At 50.0% G+C, this 24,072-nt stretch overlaps 2 long non-coding RNA genes across 4 annotated transcripts in view; both read right to left on the bottom strand.

The window, feature by feature from the left end:
* The window catches only part of LOC109438342 (uncharacterized), an 87,179-nt gene extending 71,368 nt beyond the window's left edge, over positions 1–15,811 (bottom strand). Inside the window, exon 1 of one of the 3 annotated variants that reach the window (XR_012492847.2) lies at positions 15,548–15,811. This is a non-coding gene — a long non-coding RNA (uncharacterized LOC109438342). The remainder of the gene's footprint in view (positions 1–15,547) is intronic. The other 2 variants (XR_016022780.1, XR_012492845.2) reach the window with 2 other exon arrangements.
* LOC109439447 (uncharacterized) lies at positions 7,463–9,615 on the bottom strand. The gene is made up of 2 exons (XR_012492848.2): positions 8,685–9,615; positions 7,463–7,742 (listed from the first exon to the last, which is right to left on the bottom strand). It is a non-coding gene; the product is annotated as an uncharacterized LOC109439447 (long non-coding RNA).
* Positions 15,812–24,072: the final 8,261 nt, after the last annotated feature.

Below are 24,072 nucleotides of genomic sequence, written 5' to 3'. Positions count from 1 at the left end.
GGCAGGTGACAGGAGGGCTGGCTTACAGGGGCCTGCCTTCCAGAGACCAAAGAGGCAGAGAAATTGTCTAGGCAGATGACAGGAGCAAGGCTCCACTCTGATTCCCGCCCTAAAGGGATTCAGGACCAGAGGGCCAGGCAAGCACATGGTGGCAGCTACACTGGTGGCAGTACCTCAGGGCAGAGCACAGAGTTCTTTAGTTTACAGAGTTGTTTCACATACCTTTATTCTGTGAGGCAAATCAGACAATGAAGCTCAGAGGAGTTAAGTAACTTACCCAAGGACACACAGCAACGATCTGTTTCCACATCCTAAACCTTAACTGATTCTTTAGGTAGCCTCTGCCTTTCCCACCACCCCAACTCGCTAAGGGAGAACTTGGTGAAAACAACAGGGCCTTGTCTTTGCTTTACTGGTCTAGAACCTGTTTTTGGTTTTATTTTTCAGGTCATAGAGTTGGTTAACATCTGGAGGCCTGGCTCACACCAACCAAACACATAGGAGGCGATGGGCAAACAGAATGCCAATATGTTCATTTATAGGGAGTGTGACTTTGTCATTGAGGCTGGTGTTGGGAATCTGCTGGAGTCATTCATTGTCCCCTGGTGATGCCTATGACTAAGGCCCAAAGGGAAGGAGTGGGCCCAGTTTAAAGGACTGCTCATCGGTCCGAGCAAACAAAAGGTGCATGACATGCCAGAGAGCATTAGGGGAAGGGGATGTGGGTTGACCTGGGTCGGAATATTAGCTCTACCAGCTCTTGACGTGTGTCCCTCGCAAGATACGTGCCCCTCAGCTTCTTCATCTGTTACAAGGCACAAATCATAGAACAACGCAGCAGTGCTGAGAGGAGCATAAGAGATGGCACACGTATGACGCTGTGAAATCAATGGTAGCTCTTGCTATTTGGGGTGGCTGCCAGCTTCCCTATCCCTACAGAGGTACGCTCACAGCAACTGCCCTCCAGAAGCAGGTCTTCCTCAGCCCAGTCAGAGCTGGATCGGTCATGAATTCTTGCTGTTCCTGAGCCCTTCTCTTACACAGTGTCTCTCCAGACAGATGCCTGAATAAGTCATTGGGCTACCACTTTATCTAGTGACATTCTTCTCCTAAGGATGGATGCTCAGCACTCACCTTGATGGAGACAGTCTCTGTTCTTCAAGACGATTTAACGACACTGCACCTCACTTCCCTCAACCACACACCCTCCCTTGAAGGGTCATTATCTGATAACACAGGCTTCCAAGTTTGGGACCTGGATGACAGTGTGGTCCCACCCTACAGCCACGTGACTTCCCCTCATGGGACCCATTTCCTCACCTGTCAGTTGGGGCACAGCCACGCCTACGGTTGCTGGGAGGATAAGACTTGAAATGTGTGAGCTATCTGATGTCTTGCCCAGAATGTGGGGGTACTCGATAAGCGGTTACTGTTGTGTTGTCATGCTAGTGAGGCAGGTTTATAAGCTTCAAGTTCAGAGATGTTGTCTATGTAACTAGGGTGTACTGATGACAAGACCTTATAAATGGATTACTGTTAGAGCCCATGGGTGGTGAAGATCAGTTTCACAACAGGGTTATAGGGAGGTTTCCTGTGGGCATTAGAACCAGGGCTTCTTGTGTGTTCCTCCCCTCCTGGGCCCTTCCTTGGGTCAGTGTCTGAGATCCCAGTGGTCCCCCTTTTCAAGTGACCACTCTGGGCAGAGTATGGAAGCTGAAGAAGAGGGCATCTGCAGAGTGGTCTGCTCCTTGACACCCCGCAGAGTGTTTCTAGCCTAGAGGCCTGAGGGCCCCTCAGGAGTAGGGAGATTTAGGGGTAGGTGGGTGGAGAAAAGGCTGTGAGTAGCCTAGTTGGGCAGGGAACTGAGGCCTTTCTAAGAGCCTTTCTTCGCCCCAATGGTCCCTGCTGGTCCCTACTGAGCTGGATGGCTAAGGAGGGCAACTTAGCTGCTCAGTGAGACATGCAAAGTCCTCCTACTGCAGAGGGCAGGCAGGTGCCCAGTGTCCTCACACCCAGGCCCTAATTGCTGGGACGGGCTCAGCCTCAGGAAGAGCTGCCAGAAACCTGGGTTCTCCTTCCACGGAGCACAGGAGGAATTAGGAAGCCTTCAGGGATGGGCCTTCCCTCTGCTCAAATCCAAGTTTGGTTTTTCCCTGTTTCACTGTTCCTCTGTTTTTGTTTTCCTTCAGGGCTGACAAGGAGGGGGAAAGCTGGTACAAATTTCTAAACTGGGAATGTAGAAGGGGAACTGAGCTAGACTCCACTGCACATCAACATTAATTCTGTGTACTAAATTTAGCAAGTCTGCCCCAGCTGGGGCCTTGAAGATATCATAGCTAAAACTCTCTGTGTCTCTGTCCCTGTCTGTCTGTCTCTATCCCTGTTTCCCGTCTGTCTTTGTCTTTCTCCATACATATATATATATATATATATATATATATATATATATATATATATATATATATATATATATACACATATATATGTGTGTATACTGGGGGTGCCAATAAAGTATATACAAACGCACACTTTGGTCAACGTTGCTCAAACAGTAGTTCCCCATAATCAGAAGTGTCTGGACCCTGATGGTAACCACTTGAGCACCTCTTGTAACTGCAGAAGTCAAACGTGACTTGTATTCATCTTTTGTTATCGTTTTATACACACACACACACACACACACACACACACACACATATACATACATATATATATTTTTTTAACTTTTATGTTTTAAGTGTGTTTTTCCAGGACCCATCAGCTCCAAGTCAAGTAGTTGTTTCCATCTAGTTGTGGAGGGTGCAGCTTTTGTGGCCCATGTGGGACTCAAACTGGCACCTTATTGTTAAGGGCACCGCGCTCTAACCAACTGAGCCAACCGGCCGCCCCCTTAACGGTATATATTGAGTATTACAATTATAATACAGTTTTCCTTTCTTAAAATGTGTATACATTTTTGGCACCCTTTGTATATGTATCTATATGTATATATAAATATACATGTGTGTGTATATATACACACACACACATATATATATTCCTGTATATAGTCTGTCTTTCTCTGTCTCCATGTCTCTCCACTAATCTGACTTAAAGGACCATAGAGCTAGATGGGGACAAGGGTCATCTCATCCACTCACCACCTCTGACCAGGATGGTCCTTGAATCATTGGACATGGATAAGGTTTTCAAATAAATTTCCACTTCTCACCCCCCTGAGGAGTCAGTTCATGCTTAGCTTGGATTTAACAGTCTCCATAGTTCCTCTTTTGGCCAAACTCACATTTTTTGTGTTGCAGTGTAGAGACTTGCTTTGGTACCCTAAGGGAATGATAAGACAGAGGTCAGATGCTGCCTGCTAGGTGGTAAAATTTGGTGCTTTATGGGGCTAAGCTTCACCAGGATTAGAAGAAGAGGCAGCAGTGGCAGCTCAGGGAGTGTGGCAAGATGCTGTCATAGCCCTGGGTAAGACCCCAGCCAACTGCTGTGTATGAGTACATTTAGAGACACAAACAAAGACATACACACACACTGGAAAGTACTGTTTGTTTTCTGGAAACATGTGTCCAGTCTCATGTCCTACAAAATTTCCCAAGTAGCATCATCCTGAAACAGGGAAAACTATGTCCTCTTCTCCCTGGCTTCTACCCACCACATGAAGAGATCTTCGGAAAAATAGATCTTTGGATAAATAGCTTCTCTCCCCCTTGGCAACCTGTAGTGTCCCCTTGCTCTCAGTGTAAGCTCTTTCCCAGGCCTGCCTGACTGCCCTGCTAACTACTCCCGCTCACCTCTGTCCTCCCAGGCCTCACTACGCTCTTCCCAAACCAAAGCACTGTAGGTGCAGTTCTCTGAGTGCACCAGACCCCTTTCTACCTCCTGACCTTGGCACACACAGTTTCCTCCGCCAGGAACATTTGTCCATTCCCTACTCTTCAAGCAGAGTCTTGCTCAGTCTCCAAATGCAGCCCATGCATCACATCCTCTGAGGCGTCTTCTCTTACCTCTTCCTGCTGGGTAGTTCCCATCCTCTGAGGGTTTAGGATTCTGCACAGCCATCTCACTGTTATTTCTATTCGTATCTGCCTCCTCCTCAAAACCATATGTCCTCAAGGTCAAGAACTGTCTCTCCCGTGGAAATGTAATGGCTCTGTGCAACGTCAGAGGGATAGTGGATGGGGGAAGGGGGTTCACACAGCGTGAGGGATATAAATGATAAACGTCTAAGTATTACTTTGTCTTGTGCACCTGAAACTAAGAAAAACAAAAAAAAGAGAGAAAAGAAAGGACAAGACTGTAAAAAAAAAAAAAAAAAAGAAGAACCGTCTCTCACTCATCTTTGCATCCCCAACATCTAGTCCACTGTCTGATGCAGAATAGCTATGCAATGGATGAGACTTTTACAGTGTAGCTGCTAAGAGCTCAGGGTCTGCTTTCAGTGGAAGATTGGGCTTAAATACCAGCTCTACTGCTTGCTAGCCACAAGATTTTCCAAGTTACTTAGCCTCTCTTAAGTGTCAGTTTCCTAATCTGTGAAGTGCATATAATAGAATCTCATTTGTATGGTTATTGTGAAATTTTAGTGATAGCTTAGAAAAAATTTCATGTAGTACTTAGCATATGCACATATAATTTTTTCTCACAGCCCATATTTTATCTATCAGCAAATCCTATAGGATCTTCCTTTAAACTATCCAACCACTTCTTACCTTCCAACTGCTAATAGCCCAATCCAAAACACCATTATTTCCAGAGACATATTTTGATGGGCTTCTACCTAGTCTCCCTGCCTCCACCCTTATCCCATGTCATCAATTTTCAATACTGCTGCCAGAGGTGATCCTTTAAAAATACAAGTCACATCAGGTCACTCCTCTGTCAGAATTCTCCTTTGGCTTCCCTTCCTCACTGAGAGTACAAGCCTGAATCCTCATCATGGCCTTCCAGGCCCTTTACAACTGGTCCCTGCTACCTCTGATTCTATCTCCTCACTTTCTTTGCACTCTCCCAGCTGCACCACACTGGCCAATGTGCTATAACAAACCTGCCACACACTGCCTGGCCCCAGGGCTTTTGCACTTGCCATTTCCTGAGCATGGCATTCTATTCTCCCAGAAATCCTCACACCTCCCTTGGTTACTTAAAGTCTTCACTCAAAAGTCACCTTCTCAACTAACAATTAAAAAAAAAAAAATCAAGCAAAAAACCAAAACAAAAAGAACAACAACAAAAAAGTCACCTTCTCCATGAGGCCCTTCCATCTGAACTTCCAATAATACTTTCAGCTCGCTGTTGACACTTTCTATTCCCCTTCCCTTTTTATTAGCCTTTATCATTAATAAAAATATATATATTATTTATCTTGTTTGCCATCTGTCTCCACTGTAGAATGTAAGCTCTAAAAGAGCAGGGAGTTTGCCTGTTTTGCTCATTGCTGTACCCCAGCATCTAGAACAGTGTCTGGCACAAAGTAAGTGCTCAGTAAGTACTTTGTTGAATAAATAGATCATTCCAGGAATTTTTGCTAGTGTCCATTTCCCCTCTGTTATAAGAGCTTGGTGCCGTGACTGCAAAGGTGAGAGTTTAGATTGCTGTAAAATCCTGGGACAGCAGCACCAGGCCTGGGCTTGGGCCACTCCTCACTGCCCCTGGGCAGTCAGTATTGACTTAGGAGGCAGAACCCCAAACCATACTTCTGTCCTCAAACTGGATTTTCCCCTTCTTCCAGCCCAACCTAACTGCATCTGGCGGAGGGTGGGGCTGGGAAGTCCAAGCTCTTCCTTTTCTCTGGAGAGCCTGGGCACTGGGCCCGGGGAAGAGCGAGTGGCATGTGAAGATGCCCCACAGCTAGAAAGAGGGGTGACACTGCCCATAGCTGCCTTTTGCCCAGTTTTCATAGACTTCCTACAGGGCCTTTCTAAGGGGAAAATCAGTGTCATCCTTCTTGGACTTGGTTCCTAAGAAAGCAGTGCTCCTTAGAGTGGGTCTGTGGCATCACATTTCTGGGCTGGAAACCAGCCCTGCTAAATTAGACTCTCTGAGGTGGGGTCTGGGCATCTGAATTCTATAGGTCCACCAGGAGATGCTTCATTATACCCACATGAGAGCCGCTCAGCAGATGGTGACCTCCTTGGGGCAGGGAATGTAGCCTCTCACATTGCAGCCAGTCTCCACTGTCACACTCTCACCTGCTTCATTTTCCTGCTTAGCGCTTAATCACAAGGCAATCTAACACAGTACACATATATTCTACTTATTTATCCCATTTTTTAATCAATCTCCCCTCAGCCCCTCCCACACACTAGGAAGGGATATTCTGTCTGTTTCATTCACAGTTGCATCTCCAGTGCCTAGAACAATGTCTGACACATAGTAAGTGCTTCATAAATAGTAAACCCTTATCCAAAATCCTCCTTGATAACAGCTTATTGGTGGGGGTGGCGGGGTGGGGGAGGAGTCAGGGAGGGAGATAATAATCCTCTTCAGTGAGACTGTTCCTGCCCTCAGGGGACTCTCAGAGGCCCCAGGCAGAGCAAGACCCAAGAATCCCCCCTGAACTGACGATCAGCCACACAGGCCTCTTCCACCCGTGGACCTGATGTTAGATCACTTCGCACAGAGTAGGGACACATTGCAATGGGGTCTAAGACAAGCTCAACACTTTCTCCTCTCCCAAGACTTCCTCCTTTTTGCCTTTACAACTCCCACCCATTCTATGGGCCCCCTTCCACCCAGCGGCCCCCTTCCACCCAGCGGGCCCCCTTCCACCCAGCGGCCCCCTTCCACCCAGCGGCCCCCTTCCACCCAGCGGCCCCCTTCCACCCAGCGGCCCCCTTCCACCCAGCGGCCCCCTTCCACCCAGCGGCCCCCTTCCACCCAGCGGCCCCCTTCCACCCAGCGGCCCCCTTCCACCCAGCGGCCCCCTTCCACCCAGCGGCCCCCTTCCACCCAGCAGGCCCCCTTCCACCCAGCGGCCCCCTTCCACCCAGCGGCCCCCTTCCACCCAGCGGCCCCCTTCCTCCTTCTCTGGGCTCTCCGAAGCACCGGGGGCCCTACTATCATCTGAGCACTCGATGGCCAGGTGGACTGCTGCATGGTCAGTGGACCCTTCACAGGCATCCTTCTTGCCTCCCTAAATAGACTGCAAGTTTGCTGACGTTACAGACCCCATCTTATTCACCTTCATCTGCCAGTGTCTAGAACACAGTAGGTGCTCAATAAGTCATAAGTCTGTGGCTTTATGAAAGAAAAGCACACAGAACAGTTATGTTCAGTGCTTGGTCTGTGCTCGGGCCACCAACAGATGGGTTTTCTTTAATATAAAGCTTAAATGTGCCTTGATGTTGGAGCTAAATTGCCCACCTATTTCCTCTTACTACCTCCAGTAACCATAGCTAACATCTATTGTTTACTAGGTGCTAAATGCTGTTCTAAGCATTCCACAAGGATTAGCTCATTAGCATAACATTTCAAGATAAGTTTATATATATCACATGCACATCAGGGCCTGTGCTATTTTGGGGGTAAAAGCTATGAAGTAGTCTGATGGGAGGGCAAACATGTATGCTGAGGGGTAAATAGATCGGGAAAAGGGACTTCATCAGCATGGAAACTCAGGGACGCATGAGACAGCATGAGTTTTTCTGAGCAGAGAGACCCAGTTCCATCTCTATCGTGCCTGCAATCCTGATACCACAGGGTCTCAGGAATATCCTTCAGATTTCAGTCTCTAGAAGTTCAACCTGCAAAAAAATAAATGTAGGAGTCAAGGGTCCAGGCTTTGTGACTGTCTGAAGTGCTGGCCATTTTTGATCCATTCAACCAGCTTTCTTCCCATGTGAATTAAGAGTGAAAGATTATGAAATCACCATTATTTGTCCTCTTGCCCAATCCCCACCCCCACCCCCACCCCTACATAGAAGTCTTCCTACAAAAGGATCCTTCCCTCTTTCACTTTGACTCCCACCAGACAGGGAGCCCCTATAGGGCAAGGCCATGTCTATCCAACTCAGTGGGACCTGTCTGCCCATCCTGTCCCCCCAACTCCATGACTAGGAACACCTCTTGGACCTCTGGAGGGTTCTCTGCTCCACTCCCGATCCCCTCCTTCTGTCCTAAGAACACTTTCTCCAGGCTCCTAGCTGAGTAACACCTCAGGTACAGGGCGCTCCTATGTAGAAAGAAGGTGGGAGGGTGAGGAATATGACAGGGTGTGAGAAAGGCAGAGATTAAGAGAAATCGGAAAAGGCAGCAGGTATAGTCCCTACCTCCCATCTCGGAGGCAGGGTCATTAGACCAGATCTATAAATAACAACTGAGTGGCCTCTAGGGCTGTGTTTGAACCATGACATTCTGCTCCCCAAATAGACCTTGATTATCTGCTCCAAGCATTCCATGGGCCCTGGGGGAGGGGCTAGAACCTCTCTCTCCCTTACAGAGCCAGGATGAGGACCCTCAAGCTCACAGGAGTATGGTGGGGTTCTGCTAAACATGCAGTAAGCGTGAACTTTGCAACATGCCTATGTCCTTGGAGTACTCAAGGTCCCTGTTTTCAGCAATTCATAAGAGTGACAAATACTGTTGTGTTTTCTCCCTGAAAATAAGCAGATTCATATGCTCAGGGGACACCAGAGTGGGCTCAAAGGCAATTTATGTTTAAGCCCCACAGAAATTTAGCCACTCACCATCCCTCAGTGCTTTGGGTCTCCCAGGAAGGCTCTGAGAGTGGGCAGTGGGCAGACCCCAAGTGCTTGCTGCTGGAGATCACTGAGAAGAGGCAGCTGGGTGTTCTGTCCCCGTTAAGTGTGTCTCCTCTGCCCCCACCGTATGTCTCCCACCCTCTCACCCTTTTTGCTCCAATAATCTCTTCTTCCTCTGAAAGCAGAAGAGTGACTGGTGAACCTACCATCTGCCACCTCCCTGAGCCCAGGTCTCTGCTTCAGAGTAACCTAAACGACTTGGGTAACTGAGATAAAATTCTTGGTGTCATTAAACATTGACAAGCCAGAGTGTGGTGTTCAGTTGCAGAGAAACTCCCTGGCTAGTACCAGGGAGGCAGGGAGACCACAGCAGCTGGGCCATTAAAAATAAATGGAAACCAATCCCTCTGAGATGGGGCTGCATATCTTAAAGCAGCAGTTCACCTCCTGGCCAGAGGGAGGGACCAGAGGGACTCAGGAAGGGCCAGCAGGGCCCACCCTGAGCAGTTTTCAAAGTGTCATCTACTCGTGCCCTTCACCGTCTGTCAGGTAAGTGGAAAGAGTATGGGCTCTGGAGTCAGGCAGACTTGAATTTGAGTCTCGGCTGGACCCCAGACTATGGCTTTAAGCAGTCAAATCTCAGTTTGTTCTCCTGTAAAATGGGCTTAATACTTACTCTAAATGTTCTTCTAAGGATGAAATGAAATAGTATATATAAGTTATCTAGCACAGTGTTTGGCCAAGAGAGGTGATTTCTGAAGGTTAGTCCCCCCTTCCCTTCCTCTTGGAAGGGAGTGAGTTTCTTCCCAGACTTAACACGTTGCATACGACGGGGTTTAAATCCCTCGTGAAGATTCTCGTGATCCATACGCAACGTGTTAAGTTTCTTCAGGAAGACTTTTTTCTACACAGGAGCACCCAGTTCCCCTGTACCTGACGTGTTACTCAGCTAGGAGCCTGGAGAAAGTGTTCTTAGAACAGAAGGAGGGGCTCAGGAGTGGAGCAGAGGACCCTCCAGAGGTCCAAGAGGGGTTCCTAGTCATGGGGTTGGGGAGTCAGGATGGGCAGACAGGTCCCACTGAATTGGATAGACATGGCCCTGCCCTATAGGTGCTCCCTCTCTGGCCTGGTGGGATCTTTTTCCTGGCCCATGGGGTTTCCAGAGATTTGGATCTCATTACTGGTTTGCTTGCCCCTCCCCTAAACCAGAAGCACCTTGAAAACAGCTATCTTGGGCACCACTGATTTCCCAGTACCCATCTCAATATCTGGCATGTAAGAGCTGCTTGGAGAATGCTCAATTGAACTAAATTTAAAAAACAAACAAAAAAAAAAACTTTAAAAGGATGTAAATGAGACCAACAAACTAAAGACAAATGATAAAAGATGGAAGTCATTTATAACCTCAACCACCAGCAATTTACCTTGATGATTCCGGGGTGAGTTTTTGGTCCTGCTGAATCAGCCCTCTTGGTGGTGCCACTAGAAGCTTCCAGCTCATTAACAGAACCCTCTGAGTTACTACCCTACCTATCAAGGAGACACAGGCTCCCAGCTTTCACCATCTCCGGAAATTAGGCATCGGGTTAAAGTGCCATATTTGAAGACTAATCATTTCTTATTTTCATAAACTCTTCATGTTGCAAAATGAAAAAAAAATGGAAGGAATTGAGGTCATTTTGCAGAGGACATCACAGGCTGTCCAAGCTCACAGGCACCATAGGTATAATTGACCCAACAACCTCACTTTATAATGGAGGGGACTGAGGCCCAGCAAGTCTGTGCAGAGCTCCTGTCTCCATGCCAGAGAGTGGGGGCTGGGACCACCAGGTTCTGCCCCCTCCAGTGAGCAGGGCAGGACCATACTCCCTGTCTAGGTACCTAGAGAGGTTACACGACTGATCCCCGTCACACAGAGTCAGCTCAGGGTGAACCTGGACTCAGGTGGCTCTCTGAACATCCAGGCCAGAAGGTCTTAGACACCTGGAATTTCTTGTTAGCAGGCTAGAAGGGTACTCAGCTCTTCCTTCCTGGTTCTAGCAATAGACTTCCTAGACGGTGGGAGGTCAGAGGTTAAGTAGAAATGTTTGAAGAGGGGAGAGGATGAGCCCTTTCTCTGCATAGTGTCTACCCCAAATAACCCACTGAATGAACCCGATATTAAGTCACCCTGTCACTGAACTCAGCCCCTGTGGGGCCACCTCTCAGCTTCCTCAGCAGAGTAGCAGGGCCCAAACTGGATGAGGCCCTTGCCCAAGTAGCATGCTGGAATGGGGAAATCCAGCTGGCCTCTCTGATAAGATCTTTACAGCCTATTCTGTGGGATCATTGTCAAGATTAAATAATAAATGTGAAAGTTCTGGTAGATAAACACTATCGTAATAAAAAATATTTGGCAGGTGAGGAACTGAATGAATCAAGTCAGAGACACTTGGCCAGGCAGGTTTCTTACACTGAAAAGCTTCCCAGACCTTCCACTCCCCATCCCCCAAACTGACTGTTATCACCCCAGTGCTGGTGGTGAACAGCTGGTATGATCTTCATGGGTTTCCATCCACAGGAAGGAACTGACCATTCTCCTCTTATGGCACCTGGAGTTCAGAGGCCAGAGAAATACATATACACACATGCTGACTTGACTCAAAGGTGTCAGAACCAGGGAAAGAACTTTCTTTCACAGAGGTAGAGAAATAGACTAGAAGACCTCTTAAATAAGGTCTTTCTCATGATAACTCACCAGGCACAAACAATCCTGTGTGATAGATACTCTTGTGATTCTCACTTGACAGATGAGGAAACTGAGGCATAGAGAATATTAAGTCATTTGTTGCAGCTAAGGTTTGAACCCAAGCAGTTTGACACACAGCCTAAAACCCTGGACCCTCATTACACAATTCTGACTCTACTAGAGAAGACCACCTGGGGAAATTTCCAGGTGAAAAGGAACTCTTGCTACAATGATCAATGCCAAGGACATTTCTCTGGACCTTCAGAGGGAGATTCAAAACCCCTCTGCATCCCAGTTCTAGGTCTGCTTGATAAGCTAGGACTAGAACTATCCTGTGTCTTCCAGAAGCTTCTGTTCCTTGGGTAGCAGGGCATTTATCTGGCCTGGGCTTCCCACCTCCAGAGGTTCATCTGCCTGCTGACGATAGGCAGAGCCAGGCAGTTTTCGATGGAAGCTGCATGATGTGCCTGCCCTCTGGCACACCTGAGAGGCCAGCCTGGGAGGGACAGCCTGCTGAGAGCTGAAAACATAAGACCTTTGTCCTTCTCTAAAAGGATGGATGGCTATCCCGAGCTCCTCTCCTCAGGGCTTTCCTCTGTTCAGTTCACTGGCTCCTTCTGCAGACAGCTGCCTTTTGAATGCCCAATGAATCCAAAATTAGCTTGATTCACAAGACGAAAATATACAAAATCCCTCAGTAGCTAGAGAGTGATTTGTCTACGAAGTCCTATGTGGTAGAAATAAAGTTTTTCCCCAAAGAGCCGGCTGGCTGTGTGCCCTCTCCCAAGTACACCCTGCGATTCAGTACACTTATTGTCACACTGTGCTGTGGGGAACAGAGGTACCAGCTGTGGATCAACTGGGACCAAGCTTATACTGTCCTGATGCTAGGAAGGGGGTGGGAGCAGGTAAGGCAAGCACACAAACCATAGAAAAAACGAGGTCATTTTCAACAGCCCCAAGCACAGGTGCACTTCTCTGTGGCACAATTTGAATAAGTCAGCCCTGAGGAGGCAGAGTGGGGTGCATTCAGCTGCCCAAAGAGGGGAGACTTTATTTTGGGTTTAAGAAAGGCAGGGCCCCTTGAGGAGATAGCAGCTGGTGGTCTGTAGGGGTGGCAGGTGGAAGTAGCAGGTGTGGTGGCATTATTTACAATGTACCTTCACAACCACATCTCATTTTGTCCTGCTGCCACTCTGTAAACAGGCTTTGCCACTCTCATTTCTCAGATGAGGAAACTGAGGCTCAGACAGGTTTGTCAGTGGCCCAGAACTCAGGGCTTCTGGCACATGTTCTTTCCCTTAGGAGGCAGTTTGCCTGAGGAAGTCCCACGAAATCTCTCCGAGGAAGGTCAGCCTTCAGGGAGGGAAAACCTTGGCTTCTGAAGAGGCAGTTTCCTCCCATCCTTGTGCAAGCCCCATAACAGACACAAAGCTGTAGTGGTAAAAAGTGAGTGTGCAAGGGCCACTGACGATAGCTGGTGGCCAGACAGCAGCAGGAACAGCCAGGGACACTCAGGGGCTGAGCTGGGTGCAGACCCTCCTGTAGAGGACAGCTGTGGCAAGCAAAGAGCCGTAGGGAGAAGGCTGGGCTGGGCCTCTGGCTGGCCTAGGAGCTGCTACTGTGCCCAGGAGCAAGGTCTAGCCTGAGGGAAGCCAGACTGTGTGCTGAGGTCTTTAGTCACCAAAGGTAAGGGTGAGAAAAAGCCTATCCCTCATGTTTTAAACCAATCAAAGGAAGGACAGCTGTTCTTTGCTTTCATGAGCCAGCAGAAGAGGAAACTGGTCGCTGGTGGTGGGGTGTGGCAGGATTGGAGGGTGAGGCTTGGGGTTAGTATTCTGAGTGTAACTTGTTACAGATGGACTTCCTTGGAGTGCAGTGGCAGGGGCTAGAGACATTCAGAGGTTTCTCCCAGCCCTGAGAACCTAGAGCAAAACCTGTCAGCACAATGTCACCTTGTGGAGGTGGGGTAATCGTGTCTTTGTGTGATGAGAACAGCAGGAATCCTGAGTCTGAACAGTGCCAGGACAGGCTCCCCTCCTTCCCTCCTTCTGCCTCGCTTCCCCATCCCCTCCCTCCCAGAGGACAGAAATGTGCTTCCCCAAATTCTATCTGGGCCACCTCCTTCTGGCCTGTCACTAGGATTTGCTGATAGACAAAAGGGAATTAGCTTTTACTGAGCCCCTACTATGTACTCTGCCCTGGGCTTGGCATGGTGATCATGCAGTGAAATGAATAAGACATATTTCCTACCCTGAGCACTTGTCCATCAAGGAGTTCAGTGTTAAACAACTGTGAGAATTTTGAGTTGAAGGGATAGCCATCACCAGAGCTCTGCACAAAATGCCAAAGCTGTGAAAACCCACAGGAGGGAGACTCGGAAGGGGGGGAAAGGAACAGGAAGTGAGGCTGAGAAGGAAGAATTCACCAAGTGGAGAACTGGTAGATGGGGCAGTTTCCAAAGTATTTTCTCAAACTGTCATCCCCTTCACTCCCACAGTAAGGGAAGCCAGCCACAAAGTATTCTCTCCAGTTCAGTGATAAGGAAATTGAGACATGGGTGATGGCACAGCCGGGATGTAAGCACCTATCTTGTGCTTCCATGCTCACTGCTCTTTCTTCAAGGCTCAGGGTGGAAGCTAGGATCAGGATGGAAGAGGAGGTAATGAGGTACCAGAAGAAGAAGAAAGTTGAGGGCTAGGGGACCCCCAAAGGGAAATCTGGAATACCCGATGATTCTAACTTTTCATATGGTTTCCTAAAGAGCACTTCTGTGATTGCTGTTACTACTACAAATAACTCTTATTTCTATTTTTCAGACAAGGCAACTGAGGTTCAGAAACGTTAGGAACTTGTCAGACCTCACAGTGAGTGGCAGAGCTAAGACTCCAAAGCCCTCCTCTCACAACCACTGGCAGCACCTCCCGAGCAGAACAGGAAAGCTGTTTGCATTTAGCACCTCTGGCATCATCCAGCCCCAAGGCGCTGCCCTCCTACCCCTTCCCAAGGAAGAAAGCCTCTGTTCTCCAGCCTCTTAAATTCCTAGGTTTAAAACCACTTTGACCGACTGCCCTGAGCCTAAGCCTGAGGAAGATATCAACAGCCAAGGCAAACTGGAAACACCCTTCACACCCCTGCCAAGGAGGGCCACCATCTCTTCCCAGGTCCCCTGACTCCCATTCTCTCTGTGCCCAGAGCTTGGGGTGGGGTGAGGTTTTCACCCAGACAATTTTCTACCAGGGGAAGTAGAGAGAGGAAGTGGGTCTTAGATAGGGAAGGGAGAGGGGCTGGGTGATCACCGTGGGTGTGAAGGGACAGTTTGGGAGGCCCTGGGGACTTTCCCCTATGTCTAAGTTCCTCCCCCAAATAGGACAGCCAAGTTCCCCAACACACCACACCTGAGCGCCTGGTTGGGTTTGTGACTCTTCTCACCTGTGTTCTAGTTTATTTCTCTCACACTCTGCAATGCACCCCTCTCCCTTTATCTTGGAATCCTTTTACTGCTCACTGCTTTCCCCCACCCCACACACAGTTTCAGGTGAGACAAGGCAGGTCTATGAGACCAGGCTTCACCTGGGCACAGCTGGACGCAGAAATGAGGGTATCCCTACCCCCAACTAAGGCTCCAGGAAGAAACCTGATTGAAATGTGAACCGGAGCTACTCTCCTTGTGGGAGCTCTTCTTTTTCTGTTTCCTGGCCTCTGCCTGGCACGAGGCATCCTGGCAGGATCCTTTTTTGGGCTTCTCCTAAGTCAGCCCCTCAGCCCAGATCTCTTTTTTATCTGACTTGGTTGGGGCAGCTGTGGGAGATGGCTTGGTAAAAGGGAAGCCAGGCTTCTAGTGAGACTTCCTGGGGTAAGTCTCTGGAAGCAGAGCCAAAGCACAGGTCTTTTTCTTTGTTTAACGAAAGAAAGATGGAGAGCTGTGACTCTTTCAACACCCACGGCAAAGTTCCTTTTGTGTCTCCAGAGTAAAAATATACACCATCGCCGCAAGGTGAAATACACATCTTGTCACCTTGAGACAAAACAGACTGCAAGCACACTTGGACCTCCAAAGACCAAACTGCTCAGACAGACTGACAGCTATCCACGTCTAAGCAGAAACAGAAGTACTCACACACGCGGCCTCCACGTTACACCAACAGCGAAAAACAGAGGCTCCAGGTTGGCCAGGAGCTGGGCTGGTGGGGGCGCGGCACATGACACCGCCCCCCATTCTAACCCGCCCCTTTCTCCCTCCCTCTCTCCCCTCTCCCCTCTTCTCTCCTTCCCCTTCTGCCTGACGTCACTTTACGTGCAGTGGCGCCCGCCCCCTTTCCCGCCGCTGACGTGACCCTTGAGACGTCACACCCGGTAGATGGGAAGCGCTGCCCTTATATGGGCTCAGAGTCTGGCGAGTCGGGCGGGGCGGGGCGGGGCGGGGCCGGGGGCGGGGCGGGGGCGGGGGCGGGGGCGGGGGCGGGGTGGCAGCAGCTGCCCTGCTGTCGGTAACCAGGCCCTGGTCTGCCAAACAATTCCCAGGCCAGGGCTAAGGTGATATAATTTGGAGAGAGGACGTGGCTTTCCCGTGCTCCTGAGAGCTGGAAGGCCAGGTGGGCAGCCTTCCCAGATGTTATCTCCCTCAAAATCCCTCAATAGCTAGAGACTTCTACGAAGTCCTATGTGGTAGAAATAAAGTTTTTCCCCAAAGAGCCGGCTGGCTGTGTGCCCTCTCCCAAGTACACCCTGCGATTCAGTACACTTATTGTCACACTGTGCTGTGGGGAACAGAGGTACCAGCTGTGGATCAACTGGGACCAAGCTTATACTGTCCTGATGCTAGGAAGGGGTTGGGAGCAGGTAAGGCAAGCACACAAACCATAGAAAAACCGAAGGTCATTTTGCAGCTCCCCAAGCACAGGTGTTTCTCATGAAATGTTCAGAGCTAGATTGACATAGAGATGACAAATTGGCCTTTAACAGATGCCATTCAAATAGTTCCTTAATGCCCTGGATCCCTAAAGTCCAAGGCCAGAAGGCTGTCACTCAGAGGCCAGTGTAGGGTTGTGGAAAGGATAGCCGTGCCTCCACAAGGAAAGGATAAACAAGCCTCATAATGGCTTCAGGCCTCAGTTTCCTTACCCATAAAGTGTAGAGAATATTTGCCAACAGGCTAGTGGTGAGGATCAGATGAGCCTTCCACTTGGTGTAAAACTGCTTTGTAATCTGTGGAGTACTGTGCAAAATTATAGGTGGTCACTTTGTGTCCTGGAGGAACCTATTCAGGTGCCCCTTCTGAGGAAGGGGACAGCAGAGTCCCCAGATGCTGACTGGGCTTCCGGAACGTGCCTCTCTGGGGCCTCAACGTGCTGCTCTGGGAATGCCTTTTGACCCTGTTGAAAAGCTTAAGCTTTGTAAGCAAAGTCATTTGGTGTTTGCCTCCTGCTCTCACCTGATTGTGGACAGCTATTTGTGGCCTCTGTTAGTAAATGGTGAGAATGCTAGAGATGAATGTGGGGACAGAGCCAGGAGTGCAGTTTCCAGGCTCTCGGCCTCACATAGAAAGGTGCTGGCTCAGGTAGTAAATGGCCATTAACTGTGATTGGATGGCCATCAGCTGTGGCTAGTTGGCCGTCAGCTGTAACCAGTGAGCCATTGGCCACTAATATAACTGCTGTGGCTACGCTAGCAGAAAATGGGGGCTAGCAAGAAGATGGTGGCTGAGCTAGCAAGAGTGGATTGCAGAGAGGCGGATGCCGCCAGAAAGTATACAGTTGTATGACTCCCCTACTTATGGCTCTGTGGGTGTTCCTTTTTGGCCTCACCATATCCTGTGTTCTCTTGTGGGGAGCGGGAGCTGACACCCCGCAGGCCGCCCCACATGACAAATGGCGCAGCGAGCAGGGTATGGTGTCGGCTGAAACTCTCCAGAATATACTGGAGCAGTTTACACGTATAAAAGCTCAGTTTCGTAAGCAGGGTATGGTGCCAGCCAAAGTTCTCCGAAGAGTGGTGGAGCAGTTTGTGTGTATGAACACTCAGTCTCAGGAAGACCAAGAGGAGCAGCTGCCGGAGAGCTGGACCCCCGTGGAAGGGTGGAAAGATGTGGACGGTTGTGGGGACAGAGCCCCAGAAAGTAGTTTACAGTCTCTCAGCCTCATGTGGAAAGGTGCTGGCTTGGGTAGTGGATGGCCGTCCTCTGTGGCTGATTGGCCGTCGGCTGTGGCCGGTTAGCCGATTGGCCGCTGGTATAACTGCTGTGGCTACGGAGGAGAGCCGAGGATTGCCGAGGAGAGCGGAAGAGAGTGGAGGAACAGAGTCGAGGAGAGTGGAGGAGAGTCGTCGGTCGGTAGGTTGGCGGAAAGGCGGACGGCAGGTCGCGCGTCCGGTGGGCCCAGCCTCCAGTGAGACCATGGTGGTATGACTCTCCTACCTATGGCTCCGTGGGTGTTCCTTTTTGGCCTCACAATATCCTGCATGCTTGTGTGGGGAGCGGGAGCAGAGACCCCGCAGGCCACGTCGCACGACAAATGGCACAGCGAGCAGGGTCTCCCACATGACAACGGTTCCCCAACCAGCAAAGGCCGGAAAAAGTGAAGGTCATTGCGGCCCTGTGGGCTGGGAAGTGCTTGCTGAGGCTGCCCGGATGCAGGACTTGTTGTTCCAGGAGGAAACGCTTGCTGAGTCCTCCGTGGGAGCTGAGGGTGAGGTCAAGGTCGTCCCTCACCCCCAGGACAGCCCTGGCGAATGACTATGGACTATGGGGAATTGCCTTCCATCCCTAATTTAATGGACAGCTTGACTGTTTGCTTGGGAACATACCATCATGTAGTGGAACTGGCAGATGTTTGCTTTTGTGTCTTGACCGGGCCGCCATCGAGAATATGTAAGCACCTTGACTGTGAGTCGCTGTTGTTCCAGCAGGGTACCCTGAGAGGCCCAGAGAGAGTGGCAGTGCCCTGAGAGCCCTGGCTGTGCCCAGAGAGAGAGTGGCAGTGCCCTGAGAGCCCTGGCTGTGCCCAGAGAGAGAGTGGCAGTGCCCTGAGAGCCCTGGCTGAGCCCAGGAAGTCTGGCTGAGCCCAGAGGGAGTGGTAGTGCCCTGAGAAGCCCCGGCTGTGTCCAGAGAGAGTGGCAGTGCCCTGAAAGGCCCTGGCTGTACCCAGGGAGACTAGTGGTACCCTAAGAAGCCCAGGAAGTCTGGCTGTGCCCAGAAGAACTGGTGGTGCCCTGAGAAACCCTGGCTGTGCCCAGAAAGCCTGGCTGTGTCCAGGATATTGCATTCACCTCGAGGCTCCTCGCACAGAGCCCCTCGCAGAAGACGCTTGTTGCATAGATTGTGAGGCGAGAGCCTGTAGGGGTGGAGTGTGGGGACAGAGCTAGGAGCGCAGTTTCCAGGCTCTCAGCCTCACATAGAAAGGTGCTGGCTCAGGTAGTAAATGGCCATCAACTGTGGCTAGTTGGCTGTCAGCTGTAACCAGTGAGCCATTGGCCAATAATATAACTGCTGTGGCTACGCTAGCAGAAAATGGGGGCTAGCAAGAAGATGGTGGCTGAGCTAGCAAGAGTGGATTGCAGAGAGGCGGATGCCGTCAGAGAGTATATAGTGATATGACTCCCCTACTTATGGCTCCGTGGGTGTTCCATTTTGGCCTCACTATATCCTGCGTTCTCTTGTGGGGAGCGGGAGCTGACACCCCGCATGACACCCCGCACGACACCCCGCACGACAATGGCCCTTCCAGTTAAACCAGGGAGGAAACCAGAATTGCTAAATGCCAGTGAGTGAGCAGTTGTGTGGACGTCTCACACAGTACTAGACATTGTACAGGAACTGTGGTCTTCTATCCCTGCTCATCAGATCTCCTTCCTTCCGAATCCTACTCAGGCTCAGCACTCCCAGCCCTAAGAAGCTATTTCCTACTGGACACCAGCTGAGTGCTGGTGCCTCCATTCTAGAATTTTGGACTGTGTGCCCAAGGCTCATCTGCCCACATTTCTGTGTGTGCTGCTTGTTTGCATGTGTGTCCTCTGTGTGCCTGCTTCCTCCGGAACTTGGAGTTTCCTGATGGCAGGGACCATTTTTCTCCAAACCAGACAGAAGAACTCCCCCCCCCCACCTCCAAACCAGAGGGTGGGCACCACGTCTCCTACTTTTGATCTCTCTAAAACAAGGAGGACAAAAGATGTTCACTTCCTGGGGTCAAGTGATTGATTTATGACCCATATATAAATAGCAGTGAGTCATGGTGAGAGCTAAACAAGGAAAATCTTGGCAATGCTCACTCTTCCAATCTTTGTCCTCACCCTCTGGCCTCAGTGATTCCCATGGAACCCCCGCCCTGCCAGGGAGGACCTGCTGGGTTATTGAGGAGATTGCACAGTGGGTAGGTAGGTACCCTGTTTTTGGAGGTGGCTTTCCTCATTAAAGGTAAGACACTTGAGGGTGACACCTAAGGCCATGCTCCTTAATGGCTAATCTGTGTAAGCTGAAGTCAACTGCTCCTGAGGTGCTGGCTAACACTGGTTCAAAGATTCATTTTAAGACCTATGGAAGATCCAATGCTCACTATTCCTCTGGAAGTGGAGATGGAGGGTGGGGAGGACTTTCCTTCCGGTTACCTCTGGCTTTGCACTCCTGTTTTTCTCAAGTTAAATCAGTTTAAGAATCTTGCTGATCCATGAGTGCTCTTGCTGCTGTAAGCTGTGGATTTCAGCCCTTTTCCTTGTTTCTACAAATGAACTCCTTACAAGGTTTTCGCATGCATCAGGGGCTTACCAATGGCTTGGTTCTGCGGAGGGGTTAATATAGCAAAAATGCAAACAACTTCAGAATGGAGTACTGGATATCTCTGTTCTTAAAAATTCCCTCTCTTTCCTCTGTAACACAGGCTCCAGCTCCCCCACCCCACCCCACTTTAATGTTACCCAAGATCTTAGCTCTCTTCTACCACTTCCCCTCTTTTTTGATGCTTCCCTCAGTAGCAAAAATGCTCCTGTTTTCTTCTATTAATTCAGCTGTTTCTAACCCTCATCCACACTTCTGAGATAGTGTCATGCAGAGTGTCATGAGGGGTCTCTGGTCCCTCTACCAACATAAGAATGCAGGACGTGGTGAGGCCAAAAAGGAACACCCACAGAGCCATAGATAGGGGAGTCATTTGACTATAGTCTTGCTGGCGGCTGGGTTGGAGACACAGAAAGCAGGAGCCACACGATCCGCAACCCGCCGTCCACTTGTCTCTGCCAACCAAACTCACTTGCTAACTGCAATCTGCCTCTCTGCAATCCGCAATCCACACTCCACCCCTGCTAGCTTAGCCACGGCAGTTATATCAGTGGCTAATGTCTAACCGGTAACAGCTGATGACCATCTACTACCCGAGCCAGCACCTTTCCATGTGAGGCTGATGAGCCTGGAAACTGCTCTGTGGGATTCTGTCCCCACAGATAGGTCCAAGGTTTCTGTGGGGACAGAGCCAGGAGTGCAGTTTCCAAGGCTCTCGGCCTCACGTGGAAAGGTGTTGGCTCAGGTAGTAAATGGCCATCAACTGTGATTTGATGGCCATCAGCTGTGGCTTGTTGGCCGTCAGCTGTAACCAGTGAGCCATTGGCCACTAATATAACTGCCGTGGCCACACTAGCAGAAAATGGGGGCTAGCAAGAAGATGGTGGCTGAGCTAGCAAGCGCGGATTACAGTTAGCAAGTGAGGTTGGTTGGCAGAGAGAAGTGGATGGCAGGTTGCAGATAGTGTGGCTCTTGCCTCCTGTGTCTCCAACCCAGTCGCCAGCGAGAATATAGTGGTATGACTCCCCTATCTATGGCTCCGTGGGTGTTCCTTTTTGGCCTCACCATGTCCTGCATTCTTATGTGGGGAGTGGGACCAGAGACCCCACATGCCACCCTGCATGACAGCTTCTGTGTGTAAGTTCTTCTTCACAGTCCCTCGTCCTCCAGAGCCAGGCCAGGCTGGAGGGAGTATTGGTCTCCCTGGATTTACAAAATGTTTTTTTACATAAGAATATTTACTTACAACAGCTTCTTTGAATTCAGAACCTTACAATAGATTCTTCTTTGAATTCAGAGGGAGCAGGGAGTTATCTTTCTAGGAGCTGCCACATTCTCACTAAGCTCACCATTCTGCTAAAATTTGGGGGTTTAATATTCTCAAAACTGGCTTAGACCTATCTCATAACATTCCTCTTTCACCTCAGGAGTTTTCGCCATAGGACACACCTGGCTTCCACACAACTCTAACTTAGGCAAGAGGAAGCTGAAAACACCTGGGACCACCTGAGTCTTTGCCTGACTCAGCAGGACTCAACCCCTAACCTCAAGGGAGTGTCCTGAGCCAAGAGGAAGGGAAGGAAACCCTGAGCTAAGCATAGAAGGAAACATGAAAAGGATGTTAATTATTATTTTCCCGACTATTATCCTGACCTGATTACTCCCATTATTATTATGGCCTCTCATTAAAACCCAGTTGAGGATGATTGTAGGGACAGCGTCCTAGAGAGCAGTTTCCAGGCTCTCAGCCTCACATGGAAAGGTGCTGGCTCGGTTATTAGATGGCCATCGGCTGTAATCAGATGGCCATCAGCTGTAACCAGTTAGCCATTAGCCACTAATATAACTGCTGTGGCTACGCTGGCAAGGCGGTTAGCAGAGAAGCAGACGGTGGATTGCAGGTCATGTGGATCCTGCTTCCTGTATCTCCAACCCAGCTGCCAGTGAGAATATAATGGTATGAACCCCCTATCTGTGGCTCCATGGGTGTTCCTTTTCAGCCTCACCGTATTCTGTGTCCACCTGCCACAGGCAGGACCAGAGACCCTGCATTTCATTTGGTGCAGCGAGCAGGGTCTCAACCAGCACGAGGAACAGGAAACACGATCTGCCTGGGGGAAACATGACCCCTCAGGAAATTGGTGGTTCTCTCAAGCCTCCAGATGGCATACCATCCTCTTGGCCATAGCAAGCGTCGCCTGCCTTTTGGTAGTCCGCTGCTGCCATAGGCTCCTAGAGTTGTAGACAGCTTATACCAGGGCCACTACCCACTCGGATACCTGGCGCGGTATCCTCCAGGGTGTCCTGCAGGGTCTCTGATCCCGCTCCCCACATAAGAATGCAGAATATGGTGAGGCCAAAAAGGAACACCAGCGGAGCCATAGACAGGGGAGTCATGCCACTATATTCGCGCTGGCAGCTGGGTTAGAGGCACAGGAAGCAGGAGCCACAATATCCTCAACCTGCCATCCACTTCTCTGCCAACCAACCAACCCCATTTGCTAACTGCAATCTGCCATGCTAACTGCAATCCATGCTTGCTATTTTAGCCACCATCCGCTGCTAGTGTAGCCACGGCAGTTATATTAGTAGTCAGTGGCTCACTGGTTACAGCTGATGGCCAAATAGCTACAGCTGATGGCCATCCGATCACAGTGGATGGCCATTTACTACCCAAGCCAGCACCTTTTCATGTGAGGCCGAGAGCCTGGAAACTGCACTCCTGGCTCTGTTCCCACACACAGCAAGCAAGATTCTGGCCAGGTAAGAATGATGTCTGACTCTGAGCAGGAGGACATGTGGCCCTCACACAGTGTGTGGTGCCTGGTGGCCACTGTTCTCAGGAGCTGGACCCCCGAGGAGGGCTGGGATGACGTGGATGGCTTTCCAGACAGCCTTGAGAAGGCCCTGTAAGTTCTAGCTGAGCGGTTGCCGGAGGAGGCAAAGGGTACAGCCAGCCGTGTGGGCTTGATGTTCCTCACCGTGTTGTGTCGAAACATGGAAGACACACTGTTGTCATACAGCAGCATGCCTGTCTGTCCCCTCATACCTACCCCTAAAAAGAAAGAAGTCTGTGAGACTATTGCTTTCAGGGACATTGTTTCTCCTTCATGCCATCTCCTTGTTTGGCCCCAAAGGATGGCTGGCCAACCAAGGACGGGTAAGAGTCCTCAAGAAAGGAACAACCTAAGACAGGCACAGTCGTGTGGGGACCACCAGGAGAATTCACGGGGTTGATAGAGATGGGCACAGTCCCCACCTTCCCCCGTCTAAGGAGAGCTTCTGCCTCTGTGGCTGTATTCCTTCCCACAACCTGCTTGGGAAGTGATAACATCAGTTCTCCATCTTAGTAAGTTTTCGACATAAAGGTTTTGTCCCCTGGGGAGGTACAAACAATAATTATTTATACATCATGGGACTTTCGACAGGCAAGAATGATTGGTTTGAACCAGTTTTCTGGTACAATGCATGGGACTCACAGACCGTAGTAAAAACAGTGCTACTTCCTTGTATGTGCATCAATAAAAGCCACAGGGTGGCCCGATTCGGGGCTCTCAGTCCTTTGAGGCTGTGAGACCCTTGGCCCCTGTTTCAAAACTTTCTTGACTTCTGTTTCTTTCTTAACCCTTCACTGCCCCTTCTCATTCTCTCACTGCCCGTGTTGCACTGGATGCGACAACACACGTGATGAAATAGCCCAGGTGTGGGACCAGCAGTCCCGGTGGGAGGCACTGGCAGCCCGGGTTGCCTGTGAGAGGAGGGGCCCCACAGTGGAGACTCTGAGGCAGAGGCGGACGACGCGAGTGGAAGCGATGTAGCTCCCCACCCCCATGCCAGGCCCATCGTGCAGCAAAAGGTGAATCATGAGCAGCCTTTGG

This window comes from Rhinolophus sinicus, chromosome 11 (assembly GCF_057876585.1).
Source record: "Rhinolophus sinicus isolate RSI-liver-muscle chromosome 11, RSI-T2T, whole genome shotgun sequence".
NCBI classification, from domain to species: domain Eukaryota; kingdom Metazoa; phylum Chordata; class Mammalia; order Chiroptera; family Rhinolophidae; genus Rhinolophus; species Rhinolophus sinicus.
This window is presented reverse-complemented; position numbering and strand designations above follow the sequence as displayed.